The sequence below is a fragment of the Equus caballus genome, chromosome 3 (genome assembly GCF_041296265.1).
Source record: "Equus caballus isolate H_3958 breed thoroughbred chromosome 3, TB-T2T, whole genome shotgun sequence".
NCBI lineage: Eukaryota > Metazoa > Chordata > Mammalia > Perissodactyla > Equidae > Equus > Equus caballus.
Window position 1 is genome coordinate 48267884 of NC_091686.1, and position 27514 is coordinate 48295397.

Sequence of the window (27514 nt, forward strand, 5' to 3'; positions counted from 1 at the left end):
AGAGAGCCGTGGAAGATGGACTTCAATCACTGCATAAAGATATCTCTTGCTTGTGAAAACCCTCTGAGGCAGAAGTCACTTTGTTTAATTTCTCCAAAATTAGACAAAAAAAGAAAAGAAAAAGAAAGGAAGAAAATATATTTCTAGGAGTTCACAGAAATAAATTATGTCCATAATCTGCGATGCAAAGCATTGAAATTGCACTCAATATTCCAAATGTAAACATATACAAACTTTCTGTGGTACAGTACACCCAAAGTACACACTTTGTAAACAATGTCAGGTAGAAAAAACAAATTTTTTTTGCTATATATATGTATGTTTTATCTGTCTTTTGGGGGATGTTTTAAAATGGAGGTGAATATAATAAGAACATTGGACAGTAGAAATTAAAAGTACTGATTCTGCCATGTCTGTTTATGAGTTTACAATTTCGATTCTATGGGTTTAAACATAATAAGAGCACAAAATGGAGAAGGAAGCAAAGAAAATGTATGATGCAAAGGAAGACCATAGACTTAAAAGTCAAATAGACATGGCTTGTAATAAGTCTAGTTTTTCTGCTGTGTGACTTTTGAACTCTATTTAAGCTCTTTGGCTTTCAAATTTCTTATCTATATAACAAGGACAGTTCTTTCTATTCCGTACCATTGATGTGTCTAGTTTCATCCTTGGCACAGGAGCAGCACTCAAAAAACGTTAACTCTCATTCCATGAATGTCATTATTTTATTCATGGTAAAATTTCTGTTAGGCATAGAAAAGACAACGTCAGATATTTTTAAAGTTCAATATAAGGTCATATCGTGGTTCTTTTAAAACATATTGTACTTCGGGCTGGTCCGGTAATACAGTGGTTTAAATTCATGCTCTCCTCTTTGGCAGCCTGGGGTTCACGGGTTCAGATCCCAGGTGCTGACCTCCAAACCGCTCATCCAGCCATGCTGTGGCAGCATCCCACATAGAAAATAGAAGAAGATTGGCACAGATGTTAGCTCAGAAACAATCTTTCTCACCAAAATATATATATATATATATATATACACACACACACACATTTTATATCATAATAACAATATCATTAATACACTTTCTTTTTTTATTGAGGTAACACTGGTTTATAAAATTATACAAATTTCAGGTGTGCATCATTATATTTTGATTTCTGTGTAGACTACATCACGTGGACCACCCAAAAGCTAATTACCATCCATCACCACACGCATGTGCCCTCATCCCTCCTGCCTCGGGATTACTGTAGTTGGTATTACACGTTCAGTTAATAAATGATTTAGAATTCAGTTGAAGAGAAGAGAATTCGCTCTATTTTATGTTAGCAGGAAAGGATTTATTCTGCAGCAGTAAATACATACAGGAGTTTGGGAGGGGCTGAAAAAACTGTCTCTATCCTGATCTTTCAGGAACTATTACCAAAAATATGCTCCAGAGCCAGGTTGCCAAGAAAGCCTCTGTTCCTTCTACGATTGGTGAGAAAGGTAGTTTAGCAACAGGAAGTCACTGCTGCAGCTCCGCATCACCTCTGACGTAATTCTCACGTGCGAAAATGGATGCCTCAAGCCCTGCCCCTTTTCCCACAGAATTTAATTCTAAATGTAAGTTTTGCTCAAGTCTATCTGATTTGCAGGACCAAGATCATATTTGAAATTCTATGTTCAAGGAAGATTAGAAAATAAATTTTTTGGCTTTTGAGCCCCTTGTTGTAGGAATTTTCTTAGAAAGTAGTTAGAATGGATCATTATCAAATCAATATTGTATATCTACTACAGTCCAACACTTGCCACTCAATAACCCACTTCCACCCTTAAATTTCTAAACAGCAATAGTTGGTAACAACAGGTACCTTCCTAATAAATACAACATCTTTCATACAAATGAAATAGTATCCCGATTTTACTCTAAAAGCACAGTCTGCCTGATGTTCATTTGTTTCTTAGTTTAATTAGAATGCCATCATGATAGCCATGATATTTACCTTGTGGATAAAAGTAACACTAATATATCCTATCTACAATAGTTTGACAAAGAGAGAGAAATAAAAGAAATTTGGTTAACATGAAGGCATAAAGGAAGAATATAAGGATAGCTGCCTTAGGCTCTATATTTGTATTAGGTAATAATTAGATTTTCAACTTGTTCCTTCCTCCATTCATTCTGTATTTCCTTTGTTCACAGTTACTACCTCTATTCTTCAGTATTTTTTTTGGTGAGGAAGATTAGCCCTGAGCTAACATCTGTGTCCATCTTCCTCTATCTTATATGTAGGATGCCTGTCACAACATGCTTTGATTACCAGTGTGCAGGTCCGGGCCCGGGGTTCTGAACTTGTGAACCCCCGGGCTGCTGAAGCACAGTGCACAAACTTGACCACTACACCACCGGACTGGCCCTTACTCTTAAGTATGTTTTACTGTTCAGGTGGCCTAAAACTTTATTCGTAAAGGATCTGACTTTTGATGCTCCTGCATATGTGTGGTTACTCCCATCTTTCACTAATAACACTTGTCATGGCAGTACATGAAACACTCCTCCTCCCCTCATTGTGTTAAAACAACCCATTTGCCCATGATAATCATAATCAGTTATCCCAGATAACGTAGTATTAGTCCCCTTTTTTGGTTTGTTGGTCTAGCAGCATGAGGAGCCCAAAATGACCAGCTAGAGATCTCAATGACAAATTCAACGGCATCACTATGGCTTTATCTAGTGGAGGCATTTATCTAAGAACTCTAAACTAACAGAACTCTGTTATGCAAGGAAAAGGAGAAAATATATTGTGAATTACTCACTAGGTATAAGAAATGCTACTTCAGGGGCTGGCTCTGTGGCCAAGTGGTTAAGTTCGCGTGCCCTGCTGCAGCGGCCCAGGGTTCGCATCCTGGGCGCGGACATGGCACCGCTCGTTAGGCCACATTGAGGTGGTGTCCCACATCCCACAACTAGAAGGACGTGCAACTAAGATATACAACTGTGTACAGGGGGGGTTGGGGAGATAAAGCAGAAAAAAAAAAAAAAAAAGATTGGCAACAGTTGTTAGCCAGGTGCCAATCTTTAAAAAAAAAAAAAAAAGAAAAAGAAAAAGAAAAAAAGAAATGCTACTTCTAATTTACTTGATTCCAGTTCCATGTGCTCTGAGTATGAGAGAACTAGCCCAGCCTCATATATTGGTCACTGATTTGCAGAATATTCTGTCACCTCTAGGACATCATGCTTTCAAAGTTTTGTTTGTAACCATCGCAATAACAGAGTCTTTAAGAGTGCATACAAGTAGTTACTTATAGGTGGTAGAGTAAGACTGGTGAGTTCTATGGGTATAAACCAGCTGCCTCATTACTTTGTCTGGGAAACGAGTTCATTCACTCAGAAGTGGAATATCCTGATGTTGAATCCTGATGTTAAGTTTATGGTAGCATTGTTGGCAGAAACATGGCAGGGAGAGATGCATAAACCACAATAGGTGTCTCTTCAAGTAAGAAAACTTTCCATATTTGACAAGCCCCAAGTTAACTAACTGGTCCTCTAGAGATATATTGCTATTTGGAGCCCTCCATGTTCCTCATGGCTGCTGGCGTTGGACACACCGAGTGGCATAGCTGGATTGTGAAGAGCAAAGCAGTGTGAGTGCACTCATCCATAATTTCTGTCCCCAACAACATGAGCACTTTTGCCCTGACCCCTTTAAGCGAGTGTGGGATGCCTTGGAAAAGAAGCCAAGTAATATCATTAAAAAAGAGGCCATCTTACTCACCTGACTTAGAGCTTCTCCTACCAAGAGAAGCATATAACACACAAATATCCTCTCACTCTGGGTCGATTTTGAGAAGTTCACAAACTTACCTCTTCCTCAAACCTCTTTGTAATCTACCTATTTTTTAATATTTTTCTCTGTTATGCCCTGACCATCTAGCCAAACTATCGCCTATTGTTTTTGAACATATATTACTTCATACTTGCAGCCATGTTCCTTCCATGCATTGTGACAGCAATGTGCCTCATTCGAATTGCTGCTGAATGGCAGAACTTTCTCCCCTCTCCTTTCCAAACAGTGGGCTGTTGCAGCATTACAGGCACTCTTTTAACTACTTCTAGTATATAATGAATAACTGTTTGTAAACCAAATTCTTTTTTTAAATTTCTCAATCAACTGGTCATAGGACCAGTGGGCATGCACAAATGTGGGTGGACTGGCAGAGCCAGTGCCATAGAGGTTGATGCACTGAATTCAGAGACTTCTATAACCTTTAGAATATTTCTAGTTATAAATAATATACTTTTTATAATAAATACAATGTAAAATTTGAAATTATAAAGATAGTAGTTATAAGTATAAAAATTAAAGTAAGACCTTAGTGGACTGCCCATCTATGTTAATCTTTGGTATTCCATGAACCATCAGTCACAAATTCTGACGGCTCTTTTGTTACTTATTATGAAAACCATGATGCCCTTGTTTCTGTCCATTCAATGTTTCCACTTGGCCTCCGAATTCTGAGATCTCATCATACTCATTAAAATCAGACCCAAATCGATACAACCCTCCTCATCCTACTAAAAGAATAGAAAATAGTATACTATGACTTCCTCACCAATGCATTTCTCAATGAGTTGGTGAAAGGAATCTCCCTTGTGTTCTCTCAGGAGTCATAGTCAGTGGATATATAAATTAATCATACATGACTAAGCCACTCCAACATTGTTAACTCGTGGAGGTGTTAGGATCCCTTCTTTGATGTTTTACTTTGGAAATGTTGGCATTTTGACAATTTAGTATAAATCATATTTGGGCCCATGTTTAAGAAACCAACCAACAAAACAGAGAGATTTTCAGATGTCTCTGTTAGAAATAATATTCATATTCTCTGGGAAGTGCAGCCTTATAAACATATTTATCCCAAACTAAAATTGTGTTCTTTCCACCTTCGTCTAGCATATTTGTAATTAACTCCCATACATTTTCCTCAGTTCAAAATCGACTATGATGAATAAACTTTATCTCCAGGTCATCCTAAGATCCCTCTCTACAGAGGTACATACAGTGCAGGAGTATTAATGATAAGGCTAGAGAGCAGGTATCTCCTTGAGGTAACATTATCCCAGGTCTTAAGGCAAATCAAAATTAGCCTCATCACTTGGGAGAAAAAGCTACTTCTATGGGCAAGGAAAGCTCATTGGGCATCCCAGGACTTCCGAGTCAACTGAATCCACTGAAATCTTCCAATTCTAATTTTTGAGGGCTCATTATTTTCCAATAAACACATTAATTTTCTCATTAGACATTTGTCAAGACTATAAAGGTTTCCAACACCTTAATGTAGCAATCAATAGCATTAGACTCTCTGTGCAATTGTGGTAATTGTTACCACTGTTCACCAATATTCAGTGACTATTTCATTTTTGATTCTCTAGACATGTCCTATGATGGCAATTACTAACTCCTTTGGGGGGGGTAGAACCATATTATTGTTTATGTTCAGTCAGTTGTGAGTTGACTTGTATGCACAACTTCAAGGATAGAGTATTTAATTTCTGATACAAGACATTCCAGACTTTCTTTACAACTAGCATAGCCACTATGTTCAAGAAGGTAGCTGCTGCATCAACAGTGTGTGTCCTTTCGAGGCTATGAAGAAGCCTCTCCCTCACCAGCAATGGACAGGGAGTTTAAACTATTTTATTTTGAGCTACTTAGATTTTGGGGGTTTGTTTTTTAATGCAGAACAGCTTAGCCATTCTGATTAATACACTGATTATCATGGGTGCTAAGCCTATGCCCTCACTGCATAAGAGATTATAATTCTTTTGGGGCACTCAGAGAAATTCTCTGGACCTGGGATGCTGTTTTGAGTAGGACTTTAAAACTTGGGCTTGTCCTTTTCCTTTTCTGCACTCTCCAGCACAGCTGAAGCAGTTCACTCACTCCAGAACTCATTCATTCTTCATTTTTGTCATAAGGTATATTGTAGCAGTTAATCAGCTGATCAAATGTTCTCATTCAATAAACACTTTCTCCCAGGAGGCTACTGATAATCATTTAATTTGCTGCTTTGATACAGCATGTGATGGAATAACAGTGTTCTTTATTCTTATGTTAGCAAGATTCCCATTGTCTTCAAACACAACCAGGCCAGATACTCAATACCAGATGCCCATTTCCTTGAGGCTTATTACCAGGCACAAACTGCTGTATTAGTTATAGATTTGTAGCAAAGACAGGACTCACTCAAGCTAACATACACAGAAAATAATGTATTATAATGAACTTAATTTCTTACTGAATTATTGGGAGGCAATAGAAATAGACTCTAGGTTGAGATCCCAAGAATAATTTCCAAGCCAACAATATAACTAGGCTTCCAAAGGGACTGCTTTTCCTGCCATAATCAGGAAACTTCTTGCCATATCAGGAATTCACTACTACTGATGCTTCCTTCATAATCACAACACCTGTGCTATACTACACATACACACACACACATGCACAAATGGATGCCTGTTCATTGCTTCTCTTTTCACTTAACTCAGTTTTGAATTCAAGTCTTATCCAAGTGTGCCTGATCTGAGGAATCCAAATCATAACAAGGAATCTTGTATTCCTGTTTTGTTCTGTTTTGGTGATTCAGCATCTGCATTATAAGAAAGAATATTAGAAAAAGGGTGGAATGGATATTGAACTGCCTGAGCCAATACATCTGCTACAGTTTACTCACATGGTAGAGATTTATGGAGTGAAAATCAAATTGTGAAAAAGCATTAGAATTAGCACTTCAATTTTGAACTGTTCCTTCCAGCATTTACTCTATAGAATTGTTGCCAAACTTTTAGTTTAATTCGCAACTTTAAGTACCTAATTTGTGCCAAGTTTTGGGGATACAAAGATGAATTATAACAGTTCCTTACCCATAAGGGGCTAACAGTCTATAATGCAGGATAGAGTAATCAATAGCTGTGGTAATTCAGGTATTAACACTGTACCAAGAGGTGAACAATATGCTATGAGATTTATTTAGCTTTGGGTGGGTATACAATGGATATTTGGGTACTCCTACATGCGTATATTTAAATCATGACTTCAAGAATATTTTTACGGTCTTAGACGAGAAGGAAAATATATTATTTGACAAGATAAGAACATGAATAAAGCATGAAAAGATGACTGTCCACGTGGAAGTATATGATGTCTGTTCATAGTATGTATACAATAAATATTTAATGAAATAAATATGAAAAAACTAGAATGCAGAGGTCATAATAGAAGGGAACAGAAAGTAGGCCAGGAAAATTAGGATTTTTAGATTTTTAAGGGCCTTGTAAGCCAGCTTTGAACAATGAGTCGTGAATGGAAATCAGGAAGTATCACTCCCAGGTCAGAGCATTTAATTGCTGGTACAAGACCACCCAGAGTGTTCTTTCCTCTCCTTCAAAACCACCAATGTCCAGAAGGAGACTGTGCCAATCATAAGAAATGTGAGAAAACTCAACTCTTCTAGACAAAGAAATCCCTTACTCATATCTTTATAATGATAACTCTGAAAGTACTGAGGTGGATAGATTATAGTGCCGATAGCCAGAGTCAGATCAGACAGAATACAATGTAAAAGTCTGTCTACTTGAACAGAAGCAGCAGTTTAGATGAAGAAGCTCATCGCAGAGACGTTGTAAGGAGGGAAATGAGAGGACTTAGTTGAAGTAAATATCTAGATGAAGAGGGAAGGGGAGAAGCCAGCAGTTTCCATCTTGGCTCTCTGAGTGAATGGTCATGTTTTCATTGGGACATAGACATTTAATGCTTACCAAGTGTCTATGTATGTTCCCATCGTGCCCCTGCCTCTTGCTGTAAGGTAAGATCATGTAACTACTTCTCGTCAATGAACTATAAGCAGAAATGATGTGTGTCTCTCCTGGGGAAAAAATAAAATTTACTATTTATTATATGCCAGTCACTGTTTTAAGTACATTCATTATATGTAACAATCCATTTGCTTCTAGAACAATGATATAAGGAAGGGTTATTTCATCCTAATTTTATAGACGAAGAATTTGAGGCACAGAGAAGTTAGATAATTTGATTGCATAGAGCTAGTATGTTGGACCATATTTTGCACACGCTGAATTTGAGACAGGAGTATCCAGTGTGCATATAGAGGTATGTTCTTCATGCTTCACAGATTTAATTTTGTGATTAATTACCGTAGAGTTGATATCTGAATCCATAGACAAGATAAACATATCTGGAAGCATATTATGCAAAAAGAAAAAGACTGAGGTAGTGCCCTATCAGGAGATATTTTTTTGAGACTTGAAATGACAAGTGCACACACAAACACAGTAGTATCAAGACTGGTGCATCTCTCCCTGGCCCTAAGGTTCTAGATCTTGCTGGTTTTATGAGGCTGACAGCTCATATTTCTAAAGCCAGTGCAGGATGAGTGGCAGAATTGCAGACCACTGCATAGAGCTGAGTCTCGCAAAGGCCTGGTGCCGGTCAGCAGAGCTCTCCACCACGAGGGCTACTGAGCTGATCGTCTCTGCCTCAATCTGAGTGGAGGGGAAAACAAGGGAAACGTCCACCTGATGCTTCCTCACTACACACCCACACTCCCTAAGGCTGGGACAACAACTGAAACTGGTCACCCTAAGAGTTCAAGGAAAACATAAAATATAAAGTAGACTAGTAAATAATGCTCCTCTTTGTGGAAGAACTTCTTGCAACTGTCCAGCTTTGGTAATGTTTCTTTCTCCACTTTTTCTTTATTATTATTTCTGAGAGATAAACACTTTTAATACTCCTTATTTTAAACAATCTTTCTTCTGCCCTACTCATCATTATCTCTCTGATCCAGCCATGACTCTGACCTCTGGGGGCCTTATATCTGAAATGCATGATTTCAACTACTATGTGCATATAAATGTTCTCTGATATCTATTTATATCTCTATGTCTAACTTGAGTTTCTGATTCCCTCTAAAAATTCTTATGCTTTGATGTCTGCCACACATCTCTAATTAGTTGTTCAACCAATATACAGAAAAAATTAAGGGTACATGATGGTTAACATTTCTTAATATTTTTATTCCTATGAGATCTCTGCAAGGCAAAATATGTTATCAGGGAGACAATATATTGCTGAAAAGAAAGCCTTTGGAGTCAGAGTTCTTTGATTTCAATCCTGTTTCTGCTGCTTATTTATACGTGAGAGTTAGAGTCCTCCCAGCTTCAACTTCTGAGCCACAGTTTCTCATTTGTAAGTTGGGGATAATTGAGCCTACTTCACCTGTTGTGAGTATTAAGTCAGTAATTCACAGAAAATTACTATATATCTAATGTATCTCAGGTCCCCTACAAAAGTTAGTTCTCAACCCTCTATTTGGTATTTTTGGTTAGATTTTTACTACCAGTCAGCCAATTGGGTCTATCGATTAGGATTTTTCAAATGATCTTCTTCAAAAATTTTTTGGTTCCAAGTTTTTGATAGTTTGGATTTTAAGAAAATTTATAATATGTATTAAAATTAATACTTTTTACTCAACAGTAATATGTATACCTTCCTTTAATTGAATGGAATTATGAATATATTATTTTTAAATAGTTTAATATATATATTTTAGCCTCTGTACTTTTTACATTGGGGAAAAATTTTCATTGACAATCATATGAGTATTCTCACTTGTTTGACTTTTTCACTCACCTCCTTTAAAAATGCAGCTTACAACTGATTATTTTATGAAATTCTCTTTCTTAAAATAACTAAATTCAGGGTCCAGCCCGGTGGCACAGAGGTTAAGGTCACACATTCTGCTTTGGCAGCCTGGGGTTCGCCAGTTTGGATCCCGAGTGCGGACGTAACACACGGTTTGTCACGCCATGCTGTGGCAGATGTACCACATATAAAATAGAGGAAGATGGGTACAGATGTTAGCTCAGGGCCAGTCTTCCTCAGCAAAAGAGAGGAGGATTGGCAGCAGATGTTAGCTTAGGGCTAATCGTCCTGAAAAAAAAAAGCTAATTTCCATCCTCTGACAGAAATTAATTACCCACTCAGTATATATTGGAAAACTCACAACCCTAGTTTGCAGTGATCTATGTTCAAATGCTGAAGTATCCCCCCCATTATGTAAGCTGTGTGTGTGTGTGTGTGTGTGTGTGTGTGTGTGTGTGTGTAGGTAAAAATTTTGAAAGAAATTTTGGGAAAGTCTTTTAGGAATGTGATTTAAGTTAAAATAGAGATTCATGAATGCTCTTTAAGCGCAATGATTTTGATCAAATAATCTGACTTATGAAGATATTTTGCTGTTATTTTTCTTAAGAATTTTCAACCAGCTTCCAGTTTCCAATTCAGACTCTTTCTGATAAGCAAACATCTATTGCAGAGCATCATCAATTTTGTACCCAGAAACAGAATAGACAAGTATGTTTGCCTCAGTGGGGACTATCCTGACATCCAATTGCTTTCCTATATTTTATTGTAAACCAATAATGGGCCAAAAAAGCTATTCTTTGCAGAGAAAGTTATGATTAATTTGTCTGGTAAGAAGACCAAAGGCTCTCCTTTCAACCTCCATCTGCACAAAAGAGAAATATTATAGTTGTTGCTTTTTCTTTTCCTTATAGGTTTCTAACTTTTATTTCAAAATACTAATAAATAAAATTTACACCTCAGCTCATTATGATAATGGCAGTCGGTATCGCCAATATAGCACAGACTGAGGGGAATTCTATTTCAGGGCAGTGAAAGCTTGTTAACAAACGTGTTCAAAAATAAATTCTTTTAGAAAAAAAATTATAACCCATTTTCAATTTTGCTTAACTTCATACATTATTTTCTATTTTGCAGTTTTAAAATGAATATAATTTGAAAGAGAAACTAATGTTTCGTATCTGGAGTGTGTTTTATGCCAGAACGAAAAGTACACGCCATAATCCCACGTACGTGCAGAGGACACTCATCTGACAATCATATTATCTGGAAACAGAGTATCAGCCAGGAACATCCAGGGATTCATTTACTCACTCAGGGTTTACTATTTGATAGGTGCTGGCTCGAAGGATGAGAAACACACACATCCCCAAACACAGTAGTCACAGAGACTACAGCAAATCAGGGGACATGGAGTTCAAGCATCCCTGCCCAAGCCCCACATACAACCTTTACTCAGGAGAGCTGTTAGCCCCTGAGTCACATCTCACAAGGGAGCGAAATAGGCCTGATGATCGAGCAGTCTGGCTCACAGCTGATCAAATAAGTAAATCAAGCCTGAGTGAGCCTGCTCAATGGTCAAGACATTGACAAGAAATGAAAGCACTTTGACTATGAGAATAGATAGAAAAGTTTTCCCCACCATGTAGTCCACTTATTCAACTACAAAGTAGCTCACCGTCTTGTTAAATTCCATTTAACCTCTGTTTAATATTTGTTGATTGTCTACTATGTGACGTATACTATGCATGGCTCCTGGCTTTATCAAAAATAGATGAGAAATATAGTCCCTAATTAAAAGGAACTCATGGTATTGTACATATGGATGTGTATTTGTGTTTGTGTGTGTATCTTTGGGGGATACTTGGTTTAGGTTTCAAGAGTCCAGATCAATCAGAGGGGATAGAGTGTCAAGGGAGAACTTTTACTAAAATGAAAGTTACTTAAAAATAAGGGTTAAGTCTGAAATTGCTGGCAGAGCAGGTAACGAAAGTATTACAAAGTGGGCAGAATGACAAGGTATCCTAGAAAGAGAAGAAGGAGGTTGGAATCAGAGTGAAGATGGAAGCACCCATCCCATTGTGGTAGCTGAAAGAAGGAAATGGGTGAGGATCAGGGAACATGAGAATAAGTGAGGAGGTGTGAATGTCTGCATGACTGTTCAGCAAATAGTCACCTCATTTCCTGTCCCACTGTAGGCAAAGTCTATTTCCATACCTCACTGATACTTTACCATATGACAAATGTGTTGGCCACCAGAAGCAGAACATGAGTTCCAAATGTAGGTTTTAATAAGTATCAAGTGTTTCTCCTCAACACTCTGGAAACTTTTGACCTCCACCCTGAAGACTATACCCCATGTAGCTTCTGCCCCTCTAGCCTGAGCCCAAAAATCAGACAGAGCAGAGTCCCTCAATCAACCTGAATACCTGTATGAATAAATAGCTTTTGAGAATAACTGAGGGTTCTCATTGAAAATAAATAGTTATTGTTGTATGCCACTGAATTTTGGGGTGTTTTGTTATGTAACAACAGCTGAGTAATAAATTAATTGGTAGCTAGAATGAGGATGCTACATTATGAGACACCTAAAGTGGATGACTTTAGCTTTGAGACTGGCTAATAGATAACAAAGAAACTTTTATTAGAGGCATGATAAATAGTGAACCATGGCATGTAATAGCAAAATATTTGATAAAACACTTGCCTGTGATAACTTGGAAGATTAAACAAATATCTAATGAAACTGTAGTATTGAGAAAGAAAGTTTTGAGTAGCATTAGGTAGATGATACTAGTTGCCTTTGGTAAGATACTGCAGAGGGGAAAAATGAGTCCAGAAGAGAGCTGGGTAGTTTGCAATCAGAACTTGAAGGGAACATATAGAAACCATAAATTGCAGGGTTAAAATCAAAGGCATAATCATTACAACATACCTTCAGGAGAAAGACAAAAATTCAGAGCACTGGATAAGAATGTAAAACCCTTTGTTAAGATCTCTAAGTGAATTAAAGTGGCCTCTAGTACATTCTTTGAGCTGGACAAGGAGCCACTAAAAAGTAGAAGGATGTGGTCCTATAGAAGCCTGATAAGTAAAAAGAACTATAATTATGTCTGCAGAAAAAAAGCAGCATGTTCATAAACAAACAAACAATAAGAATCCAAAAGCTTCTGGTTCTGTCGTTTGTCAGTTGGAGTTCACTGGCATCATGTATTGGTTGTGATATCATCAGTGGTATCATGACATCCACAGCTTACAGGAAGCTATATTACCAATATCTCCACCAGCCTGGAACAAATGAGACAGTCTATTTCAATGGAAAAATACCTGAGAGCCACCAGCTTTCTAGAGACAAGAAGCAGCCTGCGAAAGCTGCCTAACCAGCAAGGAGTACTGCTTTAAAAGGAGCGAAGTAGGATTATAGATAAAGAAGGACCTCCCAGAGAGTAGTACCAAGAGTGGTAGAGATGAATGGAGAACAGGTAGCCACTTCCAAGGAGCAAATCTGGCATTGATTCAAGGAACATCCTCCAGCCTCCGGGTTAAGGCGTCTGGCAACATTTGCCCAGAAGGAATTTAGAATTCCTGTGGACCGTTCACTACTTCTGCTGCTTATCCTTCTTGTAGAATGAAAATATTTATTGTGGATATCCTTGCTTGTTTCACTACTGTAAGTTGGGTGTGTGGAGAGTAAATGATTTGTCTCTTTGGTTCCGAAGTCTTCAAATCAAGAGGATGTACAGCTGAACAGGAGGTAGAGGATGAGATTCTTGTCTTAAAGTGATGCTGCTGTAACAGGTAAGTCTATTAGTGGTGTTAGAATAGGAGTACGTGTGTTTTACATGCAAGAGGACATGTGGAATATTTGTGAAGAAGAGAGTAGACTCTGATTCAGCAAATATTCACTCCCTCCTACCTCCCACTGTGGGTACAGTATACTTCTAAGCTCACTGATTTTGGATTTGACCATAACGCTTATTTTGGTCAAACGAAATGGCAATGGAAACAGAGTACAAAATCCAAGCATAGACCTTCAGATGTATCACATGTTTCTGCAGGCTCCTCTTGGAGCTTCTGGCTCATGTAATGAGAAACCCATAGCACAGGTAAGCCCTGAACCTCTAGTTTAGACTCCTGAATAAGATTTATGGGACAGAGTGGCCTCAGCTGACCTATACATAAGCAGACCAAAGTAAAGCCATTTCAATTAATCCTTAGAGTCACCATAGCTGACATATAGACCTATGGGCATGAGAATGACTGCTTATTGCTGCCCACCTCTGTGTTTGGGGGGCATGTTGTTATGCAGCAACTGCTGACTAATACAGGCAGGAAACTTAGTTCTGTGAGAAATAAGGAACAAGGACATCTGTTGAAAGTAGAGGAAAAGTGGTGTGATAAGGACCATGATTAGACTATCAAATTATTTTAAAAGTGGTTATGAGAAATAAGAAGGCATATGGAAACAGAATCTAGGGCAATATTGGAGACAAATTTTCTTTTTTTTCTTTGCCCACAGTGAAAGAAGTGTCACTTGCTGGTCAACTCTAAATGAATTCTTCCTTTATTCCGTGCTCTCTTGCCCTTTTTGAGATTTCACGTTATTTTGTATTTCTTTAGTGTCACAGATCTTCAAACTCTCCCTCTCATAATTACATGCCTACTTAAATCTCCTTTTCAATTTTTTTTAAATCTATAAATCTATCTATCTCTCTCTCTCTATATATAAACAACAATAAGAACACACCAAAAAGTATTATTACCCTTTTAACGCAATCATAAATTCTTAGCCTTTTAAAAACAAAAGATTTTCAAGGAGCAGAATAGACCCTTGAGATTTTGAACAGACACCTACAATTTTTGCAAAAGATCTTAGCTTTTTAAAATGCCATTTTCATGATAGAAGGCACATCATTTACTAGCAAAGAAATTCATTGGTGTTTATCAAACACCTAACATATTTTTGGTGTTTTCTCTATTTCCCACCTAATTCTCACAATAAACCTCCTAGTATGTTAGTGTTACTGTACTTATGTTAAATTAGAACCTGTCAAAGTGATGAACAATGTTAAATTCAGAGGTAAAATTCATCATGTCTCTTTCATTTCACTTCCTCATTCCGAAGTAATTCTCGGTGTTTCACATGCCCCTCCAATAACCTTAATAAAAACTAAAGAATCCTAAACTCTTTCTGACCACCAAACTGCTCTTTGCCAGATTCCATTCATCTGGAAGTCTCTGCCATGTTAAACATTATTGACTTTTATTTCCTCTTTCAAATATTCTTGTCTTCTGTGACCTTACATTGCTCAAGCCTTCTGTTTATCAATTCTTTTTGCAGGTACTCCTCGTGTCCTCATTCCTTAATTTAATCAGATCCTATGGGTTTCTATTTTCCTTTTGATCTACTTCTCTCTCTACGTTATCATAACAATCTGTACACTTGCATGGTTTTGATGCCCAAACTATATTTCTGTTTTTTCTTCCTTTCTACGCTTTAGCTAAAGTCTCCACATATCCTCAATTGTAGCTTTGTTTATGATTTCATGAAATAATATTTTGTGCATTGCTTTCTGCTTGTGTTGAAATCTTATATCCTTCAAAGCACTACATAAGTTTATTAAGGGTAAATATGTATTCTTCGTTTTCTAATCTCCTGAACCTATTGAAATGTTTGGATATAAATCATCAGTAAACATATTTGCATTCACTTGTGCATAATAAACTTTTTTAAAAGCCCCAATGAGGGTCATTAGGATCTGGAAGCATTTTAAAATCCCATGAAATCACTATTATCTTAAGACAAACAAACTAGTGCTTATAACCGTGTCTCTGATGAACCAACAAAAAATTAAATATTAAGTGTACTCAGTCAAGAAAGTAGAATATATGGTAAATAAATTAGCCTGAATTGTTCAAACAAGCTAAGTTTTCATCTTAAAGAAGATTAACCACACGATCTGAACATTTATTTATTTCAGATGTTCTTTTCAAGATAGATTCATAAATTGTTGCTCTACTAAAAGTACAATTTAACAGTAGCTTCCAACCTATTCTACATGCAGAACTGTCACTATCTCATTACCATAGACGATCTGTCCTGGCTACTGAGCGATTTCACAGCTTTGTCTCTATTTAGATAGATTGTGGCGCTCTAGTCCCAGTGATGGGTGTCATCTACTCTGAGAGAAAGTAAAACCTCCAGGATGCATTGTTATCTAACCAGAAGTATCTTCCACAGCGTCTTGGAGTCATTCCCCAGAGTAAAATTTGTGCACTGGGGAGACATATCTTCTGAAGTTCTAATTTCATTTTTTAAGGTATGTTGAGTTTTAAAGAACTGAAAATACTAGATATTTAAGTTTTAAAAAAACTCAAAATTTTAATAAAAATAATTATTGAATTTGAAAACAAACCTGTATGTTAGGGGAACTAATTACATCCTAGAATAATGTGAAATAACTTTACAACAACCTCCAATCAGATAGAATCATTTTCCGCAATTTTTTATTACCAAACAAGATAAAATATAGAACAAATGTTAGATTTACCCTTATAGGAAATCTATTCTTCACTTCAGTTACAGTGAATAATTGTCATTTATTCACAATGTTTCTTTTAACATTATTAAGAAGAATACACGTATTTTTACAAATTTTAAAATTCGTTCGTTTTTAACGTTTTCTGAAAAATGTCTATGTAATTATTAAAATTCTATTTTCTCTGTTTAAGTTACTAAATATTCTTTACTTCTAAAGAAGAACATTTGATAAATTTGTGTTACAGTGCTCAACTGGAGGAAATGGGCCTAAAGTGCTTATAACCAGTTCTTCTCCACACTGTACCTGCGTGGTCTCCTTTGCATAACTTGTTCTGAGATATCACACAATTGCCTAATTGTCTATTTTTCTAATTTTCATACCTAATAAGTTCCAGTTAACTTTTCTTTTCATTAAAGATATGAAATTAGGAAAGCCCTGCTTTTAATAGGAAAAATAGAGTAAAAGAATTCTTTATCCTAATGTTGATTTTCTGCCTTATTCCTCTGTGGCGATAGATCTAAACACGATGATATGAGTTACATAAGACGAAAATTGATCCTTCTTAGTTTTTGATTTATTTGCCTTTTAAAAAAATATTAAAGGAGATTTCATTCCTTACAGAGAAATTCTTGATTTTCTAAGCCTTTCCTGAGGGGCTGAAATGAAAATATTATTTGGGAAGACAGGGTATGGGACCCCCAGAAGTAATTATGTATATCTGCCAGTTAGAACTTAGAATTCTCCTTTAAGTCATCTTTAAAAGATTATTGTATTGGGGCTTTATAAAGCAATTATGGGGGACCCAAAAGGTTCCAAATGTGTGTCTGAATGATCAAAGATAACAATGCTCATTCTAAGGCATGTCACTACTTTACAGGTGTATTAACATTGTTGGCCAAATAATGACCCTTTGTTCAATAACAACATGTGGAAGTGCATCTCTCTAGGTCACTGTAGGACAAGGCGTCATTCTCAGCCTCCTAAGCGATTTTAACCATTATCATGAGATGTTATTGCCATTCCTATTAATATATAATATTGATATACCATATGTCCTGGGATGGAGCTTCAATATTTGCCTAACTTTAGCTATTTCTTACATCATTTTTAAACTTCAAAATCACATTTAAATGAATAACGTCTACTTCTTAATCTTATTCCATATTTCATTTACCTCATAATATTCAACTTCCATTTTCTGTATAGATTGTGAGGCCTAGAGCGCTGCTTCCTGTTTCTCACAGTTTGGTAGCCATTGACTTCTAGGATGTAGAAGTTTTCTAAAAATTGCTTAGACTTAATTCATTCTGAACGTTCAAATCCGTGGGCAGGAGCGACAGAAAATTCCTTGAACTTACTCCAAGGAGGGCAATCTGTTTATGATGTGTTGACATGGCAACAGTTACCTTGGACACCCAGCTTCTTCTTGTTTTCATCACTCTACCTTATTTTTGCCCTTTAATATGCAGCATCCAGCTCATGCTGTGTTGCAGGGATTTGATACTGTATTTCTGACCCTCTCCCATTACCCATGGCCACATGTAAGTGTTGTTTCCACACCAGTAGTTATCTTCTTGTAACATGATTATTGACGTTTATAATGTTTGAACATGTCAACAGTTTAACCCAAAATATAAACCCAATAATGGTATTGGTTTACAGATTTTACGATTTAGTATCATGAACACGTTCTGTGAGTGGCAAATACAACAGCAGAATGCTTGTGAGCTTATACATATACTTGGTGGGAAACAAACGTTTCTTTCTATCATGATTCGTTAGTAAATATAGATGCTAACTGCGGAAGTTAATATTCTTTTTGTGTTTTGAGGTTGACTTTTTTTTTCCTTTTTCGTACTTAAGTCCCAGTCTTTGGGATTCAATTGTCACTCTGATGCTTACCAGAGGCAAGTTATCCAAAAAGTTACTTAACCCGTATTGCTTCAGTTTTCTCACCTATGAAATAGAAATAATAAAAGTTACCTATTTATAGGACATTTGAGGATGAAGTGGAACAATACATAGGAATTGCTCAGGATACCACTCCTATCACAGCTTTGTTAACAAATAGTGGCTATTGTAATATAATAGAGTAATTTGGGTACATACGATTTAATGGTGTGAACTAGTGTCTTAGTGACACCACCAATTTGTTTCTAAATACATCTTAAATGAGTAGGAAAGCTGAGTAGATGGGTAAGTGATATGGTCAGAGACCACTTTATTAGAAATTTCTCTTTATCAATGCAGAAAATTAAAATCTTGCTCTATAATACTCAGTAATAAAATTAGAAAGCAATATTTGAAAAAATTAGTGCACTATGTTATCAGAACTAATGCACTAATCTTAATTTTGCTGCTTACTGGCCACATGAGTTTGAACAAATTGGAGTTCTGCTTACATTGTGACCAAGATCTGAACAAACCGAACTCCCTCAGATAACAATATACTCTGTATAAAATGGTGTTCTGCAAAGTGAGCAAAATCGGGAAGATTCTAGAGGGACTTTGAAACTTGGACAAATGGACCAACAAAGGTGAGTTACTCATTTAGGGATGATTCTCAACAGCTTTTTAGCATTATACTGATAACAGTGATATTTTATTTTCATATGGTCTCCTTGAGACTCCCCCGCCCCCCAGCACTCTGCCTTTGAACCTAGTCTGTAGCAGAATTATCTACATAATAGCAAAACATGAAAGACCCCAGCCAAGACTCCACACTGTGCCTCTGTGCACACATTGGTGGTTCCTTATAGGAGAAAGTGTGTCCTGCCACAACTCTTATAGGCAGTGGAGAATAAAAACCTGTGCCTGGCTTCTCTGGTCCCCGTGCTGTAACACCATAAGGCTATGATTCATATCCTTATTTTAATGCCATTTCTATATTGTATTATTTTTCTTCCAATAACTTTAAATTTGCAAGCAGGACTTTTAGGTCCTGTGAGAATTTTTTAACAATTGAACCCTATTTATCTGCCACTGTTAGTGCTTATGGTATGTTTACTGAGACATAGAGATATAATTTAGTAAAGAGGAGTATGATTGCAATAAATTGATCATAGAAATATGCTCAATTAGTGGAAAATATCAACTAACCATTTTACAGGAAAAGCATTCCCTGTGAATTGAAATGTAGACAGAATAATTACTTTTCTCTTCTTTACTGTTAAGCTGCATCATTGGCCTTTGACTTAGTTTTGTTGAATGGGAGATTAGAATGATTGATTGTAAGTGTGCAATATCTGCAAACTTTTACTAGATTTCTTGATAACATCACATTGACATTCTGTAAAATGATATTTTATTGACCAACATACAGCAATCTCTCTTTCAGAATAGTAGTTGTCAAACTCCTTTTTAAAGATATACTTTTATCATATTTTCATTGTGCAGTAAGATCTATAATACCAAATATTAAAAGAACATAGACAAATTGATCTCCTAGGTACATTTTCAAAAGACCAATCATTTTGATAATATAAAGCATAGAATATGAATTGTCAATAATTTTATATTTTGGTCACTTTTATTTTCTATTTCATAATTATCGAATAAATTAAGTAAATTATTAGTAAATCTGACTAGATTTTCTTTTTCTTTGTGATTGTCCCTGATAATAGGTGCCTTGTTGTTGCACTATAATAAGCCTGGATAACCATCAAGGTCTAAAAATACCAACTTAGGCTCTATTTTTGGGCCCTTGCATCTGAAGGCTTTTGTGCACATGCTGGTGGGTTTTGAACTTACAGAGGATTTGTGTCCTTACAGACAAGGATAGTTGGAGCTCCCCACTGACCTTTCAGAGTTCAGACCCTTTGCTGTTGAGTTTACTGTTGGCTGTGCTGCCTTTCCTCACTTTAACGGAGTTGCCTGGTCCTGAAATAAACTATAGGTTTGTCAGCATTGTCATGTGAATTGTTTTTAGACATTGAAGCCTGTCTTTCATTTCAATGATAAGCGTAAAAACCCACATTCTTTCTGGCCTGAAGAATTGGAAAACAGTTTGAGGGATCCACAGACTCTTGAAATTGAAGGGAGAATCCAATTCTGCGTAAAATTTTTGCCTGTATCCCTACTGATCCCTGAACGACACGTGTGGGGCAGACAGCAAAGAGGACATGGTAAAGAAATAAAGAATTGAAATGGGATTTGAGCTGCTGCACAAGGACTTTATAATTGGAAACTGTAGGGGAGGAGGACATTTCCTCTACCCACTCTGGGGAGGTCCTTCTGGCCAGGCTATGAATTAAATTGACATGAGACAGAATAATAGGAGAAAATCAAACAAAGCTTTATAACATGTCTACATGGGAGACACTCAGGAAAACCTAGCAACATGCCAAAATGGTGGAGGGTTTCATCTTAAATACCAGCTTCAGCTAAAGATAAAGGAGGATGTTGGGATGGGGGTGGGGGGGGGAATCCGTTATGGGAGATCACCAGAAAAGCACAATAAACAAGAGTAAGGTTATTATGCAGATTTAAGTCCTTGCCTTCCACATTGATAAGAGATTTTAGAGATAAGGTCATTCTCCTCTTCTTGGTACAGTTGGGGAATCCCCTTACAAATGTAAATATCTTTAGAAGGGGTAAGTAATTTCTACTTTTCAGAGTTTCTCTCATGTCTGCAGTTTTTAAAAGTAACCAGCCCAAAATAATCCTCATCCCAAAGAGACACATTTTGGGGTGGCCAATTCCAATCCCCCACAAAACCAACCAAGTTAAATACCTGCTAAAACAATAACCGCAAAAATCAGCACTGTTCAGAGGGAAGTGACAGAATTCTTATAGAGCCTCTACAATATGAGGTCATAATGAACAGGACATAATACTATATTACACTGTATTTTATTCCACAAACAAAGAATCAGAATAATGTGACCTATTTTCAAAAGAAAAATATCAATGTAGGCCTATCTCCAATGACCCAGATTTCGGAATGAGCAAACAAGGACTTTTAAGCAACTCTTGTAACAATGCTCATGAGGTAAAGAAAAATGCACTTGTAATGAATGAAAAAAAAGATAGGAAGTTTCAGCAGAAAAATAAAAACCATATAAAAAAATCTATGGAAATAACAGAACTGAAAAATATAATATTTGAAATAATTTGAACAAATTTCTTTACCATTGTAACATTTTTCTTCTATAAAATGAACATATTATAGAATCTCCAACTACTTTACAATCTTGTTGTACACAAATACGTCATATGAACAAAAAAGTGCATTTTAGTTTATACTTTGCCACAGATGTAAGTAAATAATAAATACTGGGAAATAATTAGAATCATATTAATATTCTACCTTAAATTATACCCATTTATTAGTTTGAAAATGCACATTTAATTTAAAAACTGTGATTTGGTGAAATATATATTAATATATATAAATATGTGCAAATTTTTAGGTAAGAACTAGGGAACTACAAGGTATAATATGAATAATTTCTTATCTCCCTGTGTAATTCAAATAAATTACTTGTTGGCAGTGATGACTAATAAGTTAAGAAAATGGCAGCAGAAATAAACACAGCAGTTTTGCTGGTGAATCACAGGGCCTTACAATATGATCAATCTTTATTTTTTAAAAATTTATAAAATGACAAATTGTATAACTGAATTAATAAATACAATCCATCTGTGGAGTTCTTTCTTGTATTACTAGAATGGATCCTAGTCTCTGCCATACATTGACTTCACTTGTGTTTAAATCAATGGTCCCATTTAGGCCAGAAGCCTACTTTGAGAATTGTGGAATTTCTCTGCTACAGAGATCTATAAATCCTGGTTGACCACAAAGACATGTGAAACATCAAGGAAGTGCTCCAGGTATCATTTATCATATAAACTAAATATACATAACAACCAGACTATTTTTGTAACTTAAAGAACTCAGTTGTTCCAACGTTTTCATGTTACAATATGATCACCATATTGTCATAGACACTGCCATCACTAAAAGTCACAACAAATTTTGAGTATCCCTTGAAAGTAAAAACATCATATTTTGCTACCAGCAGCTCTGGCTATCCATTTGTGACATTTAACTGTGTTACACTTACGATCCTAGTTTAACCAATTTCTTACCTTATAACAAAAGTCAATTCAATCCTCATGTTTATAAGGCAAATATCTGAAATTTTGTAATTAAAAAAATAGGAAAATAAATTAAAGCTGCATAATCTTAAGTGTTTTCAGGTAAATATTTTTTTTCCCAAGTAATAAATTATTTTTAAAGCATGTTTGTGTGTATCTGTGTTAATTTAGCTTGACATACTTAAAGCCATTGTAAACGGCAGGCTTTTCTTTAAACTGAGCAAATAAATTTGGACATGTGAACATGTGCGTTTAAAGTTCAGGGTTAGAAACTCTTTTAAATGTGCTCTGAAGGGTCAGTTTGTGACAAGATATAACACATATTTAACACGGTGGTAGATCACCTCGTGATGTGCTGGGTCGTTTGAAGCAACAAAACCTAGGGCATTGCTTTTTTACTTTTCTTCACCAAAGAGCAGCATGGAGGCATAATTGGGGAAATCAAAATGATGTAGTTTACTGAGACCTGTGGTGAAAATGACTGTTTTCATTGAGGCTCTTTTTGTTTTCTTTTGGTTGCCATTACTAATCCCTTTCCTTTCCCCTACTTACTTGCTTTTAAAGGATTTCTTTCTCAACAGAACTAGCAAGCAAGACTTCCTGCTTCAGTTAATCCAGCTCACCACTTGTTTTTTTTATGTGTTTTATCTTTTCAGGACTCAGATCTCCCACGGTTCATTCATTTCTGTGCCCACATCCCTTTAACTGGTGGTGAGCATTTCTTTGATCTTGGAAAAGACTGAATAGTCACTTTTAGTCTTCATGTAAAATGCATTGTCATTCAAGTCAATAAAATGGATTTCAGGCTCTATACTTGTAAACTACAGAGCACATATGGACAGATTTCGGGGAACTCATAGAACTCTGTTTTTCAAAACTGATTTTCCCCACATTTGCTTAGTCAGTTATAATCTCAATTGATAGTGCTCATCCAATTCAGAAGAAATACTTCTTCATAAGTTAAATGTTCACTGTTTTCAGGCATCGTGCTGGCCTGCAAGATGAGGTAATGTTATATGAAGTAATGCACTATAAGGGGAAAGAAAAAAGAAAAAAAAATCTCTCAAATAAAGGAGTTACTTACTATCTTGATGTTTTATCCAAAATAATTAAATCAACCAAGAGGAATGAAAACCTGAGCTTATAACAGATATCTGATGAATAACATTTTGCAAAGGTAACTAAAACCCTCTCTCAAGTCTCTTCTTTATTTCCTTCAGATATTATGACTTAGGTTTTATAGCAGCTGTTTTATTATACGTGATAGCAAAGGGAGAGGATCAATAAAGCAAAGTGGAGAGTACCCACAGTGAGACTGAGCTCCACTTAAGAAACGAATCTTTGACCATGCATGAGGGAAAAGCCCAGAAGCGAAACATTAGAAACTAATAGGGCTTTTTCTATTTCTAAGACCCACATGGTGTGGCAACACAATTGCTGAGTATTTACATAAAATAAACATTTTTAATACAGTAATGTGACCTGAACATGTGTTAATCTTGTAATTTTTGCCACATATATATATATATATATAGATGTTATTTCCTAATATCAAATGACAAGACATATTTAAGACACAAAAAGAGAAAAGAAACTTATCTATCCATTACTATTTAGTTTCATCATTATTTATTTTGAAAAAATGTAAGGAATATTTCTATTCCCATCTTCAGAATATATTTTAAAACTAGTCAAGGTGTGGACGTCAGCAAGATAGTGGGAGAGGAGACTCGAGACCCTCCTTCTCCCCACAGACCACGGATTTAACAGCTACACAAGGATCAATTCCCTTTGTGAGAAATCCAGACACTGGTTGAGAGACTCCTGTATATCAAGGAAGTGAGAAACTACCCATATTGACTGGTGGGAAAAGCTGAGGCTCACTCTTGCTATAAGCCCCATCCCTGGCACAGTGCCACACAATTAAGAGGTAGCCCTCAATTCTCAGTTTCTACCTGAGGTTTTGAAAAAAAGAGTTTTGACCACACTTCCAGCGCCCCAACTTCTCCTACTCAGAGTTGGGTTTGTAATTCTTCTGTTTCTGGGTGGTGGAAGGGCCAACATTCACTAGACTACCAAGAACAAAGCAGTGGTTTTGAATAAGCATGAGGGGACTTCCCATAACTCCTCCCAATCAGCTCACTCCAGCAATAAAACCATGCCTCCCTCTTCTTTCTGTTAGGATTGGGCCATACACTTAGGTCCTCGAATTTTCCAGCTGCTACTCAAGAGATAGGCTGCTATCTTGTCTGTCTCTGAGAACTGACAGGCCTAGCATTCCCTAGACTCCTGGGGGCTACAGAGAACAAAGCAATGGTTTGAAAGACTGTGGTCTGGACAAGCATTCAGGCATTTCCAAAGATCCAGTCACTGCCTCAGTGCAGTGAACAGGTGATGAACTCTTGTTCCCAGCCTCTCCCTAAGGAGAGAAGGATTTGCCCTGCACATCTAGCATCTCAACTTTTCTGGGTGCTGGGATTGGCTTCTTTATTGCCTGTCTCCAAGCACTTATGGAACTTGGCTTACTCTAGATTCTTGGGGACTGCTAAGAACAAAGATATCAGTTTGGACAAGCATAAAATTTTAAGAAGCACACAAAATATCTGACCAGGTTGAGTGGTGAGGGTCTTCTTTTGTATGAAGTCAGTTTGTGAAGAAAGGGAGAGGACTGTTTTATCTAATGCACAAACACTAACACAGTCAAGGAAAATGAATAAATAGGAAAATATGTTCCAAATAAAAGAATACAACAAATCTCCAAAAGCTGACCCTAATGAAACAGAGACAAGCAAACAGTGATTTACCCAACAGAGAATTCAAAATAACCACCATGAAGATGCTCGATGAGTTTGGGACAGAAATGTATGAGCAAAGTAAGAATTTCGACAAGAGATAGAAAATATTTTAAAAGTACCAAGCAGGAATCATAGAACTGAAGAATACAATAATTGAGCTGAAAACTTTAATAGAAGGGTTCAACAATGGACTAGATCAAATGGAAGAAAGAATCAGTGAACTCAAAGATAAACCATTGGAAATCATATAGTCAGTGGAGCAAAAAAGAAGAAAGAATGAAAATAAGAGTGAAGATAGCTTAAGGGACTTATAAGATACCATTAAACAGACTGATATATCCATTATGGGAATCCCAGAAACAGATCCTATATCACACCATATACAAAAATCAGCTCAAAATGGATTAAAGACTTAAAGGTAAGACCTGAAACCATAAAACTCCTAGAAGAAAATGTAAGTGGTAAGCTCCTTGACATTGGTCTTGCCAATGAACTTTTTGCATCTGACACCAAAAGCAAAGACAACAAAATCAAAAATAAGCACGTAGGTCTACAACGCACTAAAAAGCTTTTGCACAGCAAAGGACACTACCGACAAAATGAAAAGGCAACCTACCAAATGGGATAAAATATTTTCAAACCATATATATTTGATAAAGAGTTAAGATCCAAAATACCTAGGGAACTCATACAACTCTATAGCAAAAAAAATAAATAAATAAACATTCCAATTAGAAAGTGGCAGAGGACTGGAATAGACATTTCTCAAAGGAATACACACAAGTGGCCAACAGATATATGAAAATGTGCAAAACATCAGTAATCATCAGGGAAACGCAAAAGCAAACCACCGTGAGATATCATGTCACATGTGTTAGAATGGCTATCATCAAAAAGACAAGAGATAACAAATATTGGCAAGGATGTGGAGAAGAGGGAACTCTTGTACACTGTTGATAGGAATGTAAATTCATACAACCATTATAGAAAATGATACAGCGGTTCCTCAAAAAATTATAAATAGAACTACAATATGATCTGGCAATTCCACTTATCTGTATTTACCCAAAGGAAATGAAATCAGTATGTTGAAGAGAGAACTGCACTCCCATGTTCATTGCAGCATCAATCACAGTATCCAAGATGTGGAAACTACTTAAATGCAAACAATGGTTGAATAGATAAAGAAAATGTGGTGTATGTATATATACAATGGGATATGTTTCAGTCTTAAAAAGAAGGGTATCCTGCTATTTGCAACAACATGGATGAACCCGGAGGACGTTATGCCAAGAGAAATAAGCCAGAGGCAGAAAGACAAATACTTCAGGATCCCACTTGTATGTGAAATCTAAAATAGTCAAACACATAGAAGCAGAGACTAGAATGGTGGTTTCCAAGGGACTGGGGGAAGGGGGAAATAAGGAGATGTTTGTGAAAGGGTACAAAGTTTTCCCTTACACAAGATGAATAAGTTCTGGAGATTGAATGTACAGCATGGTGACTATAGTTAACAGTACTGTATTTTACATTTCAAATTTGCTAAGAGGGTAGATCTTAAGCCTCTCACCACAAGGGAAAGAAGGAAGGAAGGAAGGAAAGAAACTATGTGAGGTGACAGACATATTAATTAGCTTGATTGCGGTGATTATTTCACAATGTATACACATAGCAAAACATTAAGTTGAAAACCTTAAATATTTGCAATTTTTATTTGTCATTATACCTTAATAACGCTGAAAGAAATTAGTTAATGTGTAAAGGCAATAAATATGCTCAATATTTGTGTAAGAAATATTCAGGACATTGGAATAAAAGTGTTTCAAATGGAAAATTGCATTCTTTGGAACATGCTCTTTCAGTTAATCTGATCATCTAGGGATTCTGTGCCTTTCTTTGCCTTTGAGCCATTTTGCAACTTTGTTAGTTTTTATATAACTGAGAGCAATGCAAAATAATCCATGTGTATAGATATGCAAACAAATACTGCCATGTGGAGATTCAACTCAATACCCTTCCTGACTGCATTAGAAGTCAGTTTTGCATCGGTCTGCAAATTCATTTTAATATTCCAGATGTATAAATGTGTCTGTTCTTTGGATTCTTCTCTGAACCAGCTATAACTTCTTACCAGTTCCTTCCTTTACTTAATAAGTTAATAAAATCTTTGCTATGTGATTATTTTATACATATATGAGAGTCACAATTTTTACTTGAAATTTATTCTTTAAGCTTAGGTAATTTCCAAAATCCTGTTCCAAAATTACAAAGGAGCTAGATTTTTATATGTTTGAAGGTAGTAAAAAGAATATATTAATAAACCTCAGCACTAAAGAGCTAATCACCAAAAACACATGGAATACGACT

At 36.3% G+C, this 27514-nt stretch overlaps 1 long non-coding RNA gene across 2 annotated transcripts; it reads right to left on the bottom strand.

Moving 5' to 3' along the window:
• Window positions 1-709: 709 nt before the first annotated feature.
• LOC102148594 (uncharacterized) lies at window positions 710-17639 on the bottom strand. Of its 2 annotated transcripts, XR_290044.4 has the most exons (4): window positions 17428-17639; window positions 7809-7915; window positions 6536-6640; window positions 710-943 (listed from the first exon to the last, which is right to left on the bottom strand). It is a non-coding gene; the product is annotated as an uncharacterized lncRNA (long non-coding RNA). The 2 variants fall into 2 exon arrangements; XR_011437039.1 differs by lacking the exons at window positions 6536-6640; window positions 7809-7915 and having other exon boundaries at window positions 17428-17634.
• Between the last annotated feature and the right edge of the window lie 9875 nt (window positions 17640-27514).